Here is an 8,741-nt window from a genome sequence, read left to right as displayed (position 1 = left end):
AACGCCGGCTAACGCCATTCCAAAGCACCATGCGGGTGCCTTTTTTATGGAATGACGTTAGCCGGCGCAGCTGACTGGTGTGCGTCAAAAAAAATGACCCACACCAGGCAGCGCCGGCGTAGGGGAAAATGGAGCTTGGGCGTCAAAAAATGGGGTAAGTCAGGGCTGAGGCAAAATATTGGCCTCAACCCGATTTGCGCCATTTTTATTGACTCCCAACCCCCAATGAAATGACTCCTGTCTTAGCACAGACAGGAGTCATGCCCCCTTGCCCAATGGCCATGCCCAGGGGACTTATGTCCCCTGGGCATGGTCTTTGGGCATAGTGGCATGTAGGGGGGCACAAATCAGGCCCCCCTATGCCACAAACATTTTTTTTAAAAATTACTTACCTGAACTTACCTTAAGTTCCCTGGGATGGGTCCCTCCATCCTTGGGCGTCCTCCTGGGGTGGGCAAGGGTGGCAGGGGGTGTCCCTGGGGGCATGGGAGGGCACCTCTGGGCTCCTTCCGAGCCCACAGGTCCCTTAATGCCTGCCCTGACCAGGCGTTAAAAAATGACGCAAAAGCGGCTGGACGTCATTTTTTTTGACCCACCCACTCCGTGCGTTATTTTTGCAGAGGAGTTTAAATAAGGCGCACATGCCTTGGAGTCATTTTTTAGACGGGAACGCCTACCTTGCATATCATTAATGCAAGGTAGGCGTCCACGCTAAAAAATGACGCAAACTCCAAGATCTTTGGCGCTAGACGGGTCTAACGCGAAAGTATAAATATGGAGTTAGCTTTGCGTCGGATTTGCGTAAAAAAAAACGACGCAATTCCGGCGCAAAGAGAGTATAAATATGCCTCTTGGTACTTCATGTTCACAAAGACAATGTTGAAATAGAACTCAAATCTTTTCTATGAAGGAACTACAATATAATACGAGAACAGACCCTTAAACAATGGAAATGCTGCAAATATAAATATGATGTCTCGTAACTCATGAGCACTGAGCCTGAACAGTTAGGAAGTCAGCCTTGTATATTAATTTGCGCACACTGACGTGATATACATTACTTAGAACTTTTTTCAAGAACTTTAATTAAGGATTTATATGTGAGAGCATGGTGATAATCTGTTGAATTTATTTTGTTTAAAATTCCACTGAAATACCTGTCTTAATCTTTGTTTTATTAATATCAATTATTACCAATAATTGAGCTCCTGAGAAGTGCAGCTGTGTATAAAATGTACCGGCATAGAAACTACAATTATTGGGCCCACTTTGAGTGATTGACAGCTGAATGGATAAAAGAAAGGAACTGAATTACACTGTAAAACCCAGAATAGGGCTGCTATTGAAAACAGACATTAAAAATTTAATTACATTTTTTCGAAGCCCTATTGCTCAAGGAAGTGTGTGGATCACAAGCCACAGGAAAAACCTCCTGACAGCATCAGTGCTGCCAGACAATTCCTTCTGCAGTGGCTGTGCTTCAGGTTGTATCTACCAGCAACTAAATACTATATAATTACCTTATAGTGCATGCAACTGAACCCTTGTTGTACCGATCATAAGATCAACTAGAATGATTTTCAGTGTTAAAGCACTTGCTGTTTTGCATTTTCACTAAATGAACCTGGAGTGGCACACAAAATATTGATATTCTAGATTGCATCGTGTCAATTGTTTTGAAATAATGTACTTTCATATAATGTATTCATCGCTACAGCGAGGCTCCGTGTGATCCATGATGGATTCAACCAGTCTTAGCTTTTTAACCAATAGCACTTCATTTGACGTCAACATGGTGGCCAGAATTATACTTTCCATTCAAGGGTATTAAACTGAATTCAACCTGCAAATGTTTGCACCCACTGGTGTTCTTGGGAGCATGCAGCAGGCCCTCAGGCGTTAACTGATTGACTGACATGATTCCCGAAACAGGAAATGAGGGTCAGGGAGTCCCGCCTACTATATCCTGTTCAAGGAGGTTAAACAGGAACAGAATGGCAACGGGCTGGCTGCAACCTCTGATGCAACAGTAGCAGGTGCTGAGAAGAGACAGTTTTTTGACTGGAGAAACTCTGCTTAAGACCCATGGGCTGGACTTTTTTGTTTTTCCAGAATTACCATGTCCAATAAACACATTTCACACCCTTTCTACAAACTAGGGATAGGCCAAATGTGAACTTCATTAGTGTTGGTTTTGCCAAGTTTGTAAATTTCATAAAGGTTAAGTTGGAATTTGTTTTTTACAAAACTTCACTTGTGAGTGAAATTTTTTGCAAAAACACGTTTTTTAGAAGAATTGTCTTTCAAAACCCCTTTATTAGAAAATTGAATTTTCCTGGAGATTTGCATCTAGTTTAGTTGTTTTTATGTAATTTTACACTTGCAACCCCCTAGAAAGTTGGAGAAACCTGCAACGTTTTGAAGACATCTGTGAAAGAAAACCTTTGCAAATTCACACACACCTATTTCAAACATTTATTTCATTGTTACAGTATTTTTCCAAAACAAAAATCCTGAGAAATTTTCAGGGGTCACCAAGGTATTTGCACTGACGCCTGGCCTATGACCCCTCCCTTCAGTTGTAGGAGGACCCAACGCCTGCCATCCAGCACTACTGCAAGCTCTTCTTCCCTTTCATTTGCCTTTGGCGAAGAGTGGTAAAAAGCCGAGAGCGCCCCCTGCCTCCCGCACGGCGTCGCACCCTCTCAGGGCTCCGGCTGCACGTGCAGTAGTAAGCGGTCAAGGTGAATTCTGAGCGTTGAGAGGGTGGGGCGTCCTCTAAGTCATGAACTCCAGGGAGGAGGTACTGTTTCTCCGAGCGCGGGCGAAAATAGGTGAGCTGGCAGCCAGGCATCACCTGAAGTGAAGCAAAAAAGACATTGTTGACTGTGTTTGCTGTTATTTCTCAATTCTTAATTTAATCAATAAAATAATTGATACACAAATAAAGGTCTTTGATTGGTGGGAGCCAGGTGTGCAATGCCGGCAGTGGCGTAGCGTGGGGGGTGCAGGGGGGGCCGGCCGCACCGGGCGCAACATCTTGGAAGAGACTAAATCCACGGGTTAGGGGGCGCAAATTACTTGCCTTGCCCCGGGTTAGGGGGCGCAAATTACTTGCCTTGCCCCGGGTGCTGACAACCCACGCTACGCCACTGAATGCGGGCCCCTAGGGTCTAAGAGGCGGGCTCCTGTTGTATGCTGGGGAAAGCAAAGCACAAGGTGGCTGAACGCATCACCTATGTTAATAAAGCGATTACGTTAATAGGTGGGTAGATTAGTCCCTTGATTATAGATCGGCCCCAGGCGAAAATCAAATTACGCTGGAGTAATTCACATAATTTCGTGTTGCATTTGTTAAGTAATATTGCTGAAATCACTTCATAGCGCCATGTCGCGTAATTAGTACCTTCCGATTGTAGTAAAGTGTTGCCACAAACGTGCGTGGATAATGTGAACGGTCAGAATATAAGCAGTTGTAGCTTGAGCCACTAGTGAATTTTGCACTATTTATTACTGCTAAATGGGTCCTCGCAACAAAAAGTGATGCTAGGATGCATTTCACGCTAAAACACAGTGTTCAATGCTGGATTTGAACTTCACTGAGTTAGGTGTGATTTCGAGGTAATTTCCCTGAACAGTGAAAGCAAATTACGCGAACTTCGTATGTGCCCAATTATAACCAACGCATGGAAAGTGTAAGGGTGTAATTTGTAAGAGATCAGATGTCCTGACCCCATCTCTACCCCGCTCTCCCACAGTCTGTCTGCAAGTAGTGCAAGGGGACAGTTGCAGACGTCCATCAAACATCCAGCCTAAGCTTGGGATGACTTTGGTGTCCTTCCCACAAGGAGGAGGATTTGTTTTTTAAAACACCCTAGGCTGCTGCTTATTGATGGTTGTGCTTGAGAATATCCTTTGCATGGATGCTGGGGATTCTCAGGCTGCCAAGGTCAGTAGTTGGGCATCCTGTGGTGGGTACCTTAGGCCACAGTGAATCTTCACCACTGCAGTTTTTGATTTCTTCCTCCAGAAGAATGCTCATCCCATCAGCTATCTCTGGAGCAGATGATCATATTGGGCTCCTGGTCCTTAGAGAGGCAGCTATTGTCCCTTACTGTAGGGTGTGCAGACACAGGCCTCTGAGCAACCCGCACGCCTCCACCTCAGTAGGAGTAAGCTGAACCTACCCAGCTGGCCTCTCCTCTCCTCGAGAACACACAGACCTGTCCCAGACAGACTCCCACCACCACACAGTTGTGGAGCTGGGATGAACAGGGACGTAGCTTCAAGGGGGAGGAGGTGTGTTAGTCACCCCTAATAAATGTATTTCCTGGTAAACAGTTGGGTAAAGGTGACTGCAGTCGGGTTTGTTGAGGTGTCTGTCAGATTTTTACATACAGAGACAAAAACTTACATACACACTCTCCCTCTCTCTTGTGAAAGTCTTTAAAAATGTTGGTTATTTTACAAAATACTGTTTTTTCTCTCACTTAGTACCCCTACCAAACCGCATTCCTCTCCCGCCCCACTGCCATTGTAGCCCCTTGCATGCCCTGCTTTTCGTATGGTGTATTTTAACATTAATGCCAGCCTGATTGTAGAGAAATCTGAATCTCAAACAGTCCCAACTTTACTGATCCTGACACGTCCCTGGGGTGAAAGACTATGAATGGGTGCCAGGCCTGGCTGGCATCAGCTAGACACGTGTCCAATGAAACTCGTTGAACCTTTGAACTTATCAACAAATGACCATACTACTCAGGATCTGGGAGTACCTATAACTCAGCGCGCGACACTGGCAGTATTACATACAGATATTATACACTGGTTTGCTGTGATTTCTTTGAGTGAATAGTGATGGGGTGTGCTGTGAGATGGTAAAATGTGGAGTTAGAGAATATTACTTGTGCCATACATTGCTGCCAGCTGGTGAGGAAACTTCTCCTGGCATGGCAGGGTTGTACCATCCTAGGTGTACCAGAAGGGCGCCCACATTTCTACTGCTTGTTAACCAAGTGACCATCCAGGAAACAGTATTCAGTATATTTTCACCATTCAAAGATATCTTCTACATTTATAAGTAAACACTCACAATTTCTGCCGCACTTGTCATCATTCAGGTTCTGCCCACCCTATACCACCAATAAAGTGCCAACATTGGGGCGGGGCTATTTCTTATTTTAAGATGGATATTTATGGAGGGAGGCCCTAGCCTTGAGGGGTAGCCACAGGACAGAGGCCAGCGTGCGAGGACAGAGAGACAGGCAGGTACTTCTACCAAGAACTGAGGAAAACAAGTGCTGACAAACACAGCATGAGAGAGGGGTGAGGCAGAGGAGAGAAGGGATGCAGTCTAGCAAGGTAAGGGATTGGGAGCTTCGGTGCACTAAGTGCTCAGTTCTTCCTGACACTTCTTGCCTTACACACTCACTCACTAACAATCTCTTCTTCCAGAAGATTTATTTCTAGTCACTTCATTCCTTGCGCTCGAAATTCCCGACACTATCCTTTCCTCTTTAGTCCTGACGCTGGTCTCACTTTGCACTATTTCTTTGCACTTTCCTTTCCTTGCACACTCACACACTAAAACTCTCATCTTCCCGCAAACCTTTTTTTATCACCTCATTCTTTGCACTGTTAATTGCTGACACCATCGTTTCCTTCAGTCGTTAAGTTGAAGCTGGTCTCACTTTGCACTGTTACTTCTTTGCACTCAACTTTCCTTGCACACTCACTCACTAACAATCTCTTCTTCCAGCAAACTTATTTCTAGTCAGTTCCTTGCACTCCTAATTCCAAACACCATCCTTTCCTCTCCAGCCCTATCGCTAGTCACACTTTGCACTGATATTTCTTTCTACGCTTCTTTCCTTGCACACTTACTCACTAACACTCTCTTCTTCCTGCAAACGTATTTCTTATCACTCAATTCACTGCACTCTTTATTCCTGACACTATCCTTTCCTTCAATCCTCAGCCAATCCCTAGCCCTGGCACTGGTCTCACTGTGCACTGTTACTCTGTGCACTCTCCTTTTCTCGCACACTCACTCACTAACAATCTATTCTTCCTGCCAACTTATTTCTTATAACTCAATTCCTTGCACTCTTGATTCCCGGCACTATCTTTTCCTTCAGTCTATAGCCGAGGCTGGTCTCACTTTGCATAGTTACTTTTTTTGCGCGGTTACTTTTTTGCACGGTTACTTTTTTGCACCCTTCTTTCCTTGCACACTTTCTCGGCAAGACTCTTATTTTCGTCGCCTGGTGTCAACACACCCCGCCCCTTGGTTAGCTACTTCTTGGTTACAAGTTAGACATGGCGGATGCGTTACCCGATTGGTGGACCTAGGGTAATATCAGAGGACAGCCCGCCACATCTAGAAATGGGTACTTGGAAAGTACCACAAAAGTGGTGTGTGGTGGTGGATACATTGCCAATATCTAAGTGTAAGGGACATGCATGGGCCACTCGTGCAAGATCACCATGGCTTATGTGACCTGATCAAATGGCATCGGTCTGACCAATCACAAATCTCCGACTCCATTTTTGGGGGTGTCCGCACCCCCGCACATTACGTTTCTGATGATTTGGCCTCTGCCTTGGGGTAGGCCGCTTCTCCCTGTGAGGATGAGGGATGAGAGCGAATGGGATTCGATATTTTTGGGGGATTCGCATTAGTGTCCGCTCTGATTCAGTTCACAGCTGCAGTCTCACCTTCCATTGTACCCAAGGGCACAGCTTGGACACTGGGATTTGGTGCGGGGAGGTGAGCTTCAGATTTTCCAAAATTCATGCTGGCATTTAATGTCAAAATACATTATACGATAAACCGGGCACATGAGAGAGGCTAAAGGGGCACTGGAAAGGGAGACAAATGCGGTTTGGTAGGGGGTACTAAGGGCTTAAGTTACAAGAACTTGACGCATCGGCTTCGATGTTTCAGATTTCTTGCGCTGCCTAACGATACCCTACCTACGCCATGGATGCGCTGTATTTACAAAACAGAGCTCCATGGAACACTTTTTCACAGATGTGTCAGAAAACCTGACGCATCTGTGGCACTAAAATTACATATTGCTGGACCAGCGTAAATAAATGACGCTCCCATACACATGAGCCCTGCGTCAGTTTAACACCTGCCCTGAGCATGCGTTACATTTTTGACGCAGTGAAGTCACAGAACGACGCAGTGCAATGTAAATTTCACTGCATCAGTTCTACGTAGCTTTTTGCCTGGGAACACCTACCTTGCATACACTATACCTGGTGCAGGTATAATGAGACTCAAGGCTTTACAAACTGATGCATTGGGCCCAATGCATCAGTTTGTAAATATGGAGCAGTGTGGAGCACTGCTTAGCACCACCGCTGCGTCAGAAAATGACTCAAAGGTGGCACAAGGGGCTTGTAAATAAGCCTCTAAGTGAGAGAAAACACAATATTTTGTAAAATAACCAATATTTTTGAAGACTTTCCTTGTAAAATCCAACAGACACCTCAACATACTCGACTGAAAGCACCTGTACCCAACTATTTTCCAGAGAATACATTTATTAGTAAGGGTGTAATTCCCCAATCACCCCACGCTGAAGCTATGCCCCTGATTGTACGCCCCACCTTCTACGCCCTCTGTTTCCCTGCTCCTAGCATTCCCCATTTCCCTCCACCCTACACTCCATGGTGAAGTGTGCTTCCGTGGCCTTGGACTAATGCAGCCTGCTCACAGGCCACTAGTAAGTAAATAAATGATACTTTCTGTGGAGTCTGTGGCTTTTTACTCCTGTACCCCACCTCCCACATCTGTTGTGTCTCCCTTCGTTAAGAGGCACACAGGTTTGTAGGGACATCTGCGAGTCTCACAACAGGCCATTGAGGTGGAGCGGGCTCTTGACTCATGGCTGGCTCTACTCCAGACTGCCTGGCCTTGAAGTCTCAGTATTATGTTCTCAATCCCTCTGCTCTTCCCTCAGGTCTGCCTTCCTCTTTCTCCTCTTCCTCTCTCTTTGATTACCTGCACAAAGGTGAAGGTTGAGTTCCTCCGATGGGCACTTTGTAGGACCACCACCGTCCTTCCCGCAGGTAGATCGGCAGAGGAACACTTTGCCCCAGGCTGGAGGGAGAACACCGCACACGGGGAGGCGGGGATGAGCTGACCGGCTGGTCCCTTCTGTTGAGGTCTCACCAGGAAGGGGTCACAGCCCTCTTTGTCCCCCACAGAAGGGGACAGGAAAGCACAGAGCACCAGCAGGAGCCCCACTGACAACCTCATCTTTGAGCAGACTCCCCTCCGAATGCAAGAGGGGTGAGTGAGTTAGTGACTTGAGTGAAAAAAACAATTAAAGGAAATAAAGGCAGAGAAAGGACGAAGAGGTTCTCTGTTGATTCCTGTGAATCATTTACCTGCATCCCGGGGACTTCACTCCCAAACCCTGTCCAAAACCTCTAATGATTGACTAATGTTCCCACCAAGCAAAAGGCCTGTGGTGGTCCGGCCTACAAGGAAATGAGGCAAACTCCTGCAGCTAAGGCCTCTGGGGCTGGGGAAGTGTGAGATGAAAATGAGGCAGGTGATTACCAGCCAGTGAGGTTGCAGACATCATTCACTTTCAATTTATTTAGATGCTACATACCCCATGCAGACACCAAGATGAAATAAGATTAAGTTGAATTGAGTGGGGACCAAAAAAAGAGCAAAGCTCTAGACTGGAAGTATTTTTTATAATTAACATTTTTTGCTG

General features: G+C 45.9%; 1 long non-coding RNA gene across 1 annotated transcript; it reads right to left on the bottom strand.

Moving 5' to 3' along the window:
• Window positions 1-2,461: 2,461 nt before the first annotated feature.
• On the bottom strand, window positions 2,462-8,333 carry LOC138267827 (uncharacterized). The gene is made up of 2 exons (XR_011199874.1): window positions 8,015-8,333; window positions 2,462-2,857 (listed from the first exon to the last, which is right to left on the bottom strand). It is a non-coding gene; the product is annotated as an uncharacterized lncRNA (long non-coding RNA).
• Window positions 8,334-8,741: the final 408 nt, after the last annotated feature.

The sequence above is a fragment of the Pleurodeles waltl genome, chromosome 12 (assembly GCF_031143425.1).
Source record: "Pleurodeles waltl isolate 20211129_DDA chromosome 12, aPleWal1.hap1.20221129, whole genome shotgun sequence".
Taxonomy (NCBI): domain Eukaryota; kingdom Metazoa; phylum Chordata; class Amphibia; order Caudata; family Salamandridae; genus Pleurodeles; species Pleurodeles waltl.
Note: the sequence above shows the minus strand (reverse complement) of the source record. Positions and strands in the feature narration are given on the sequence as shown.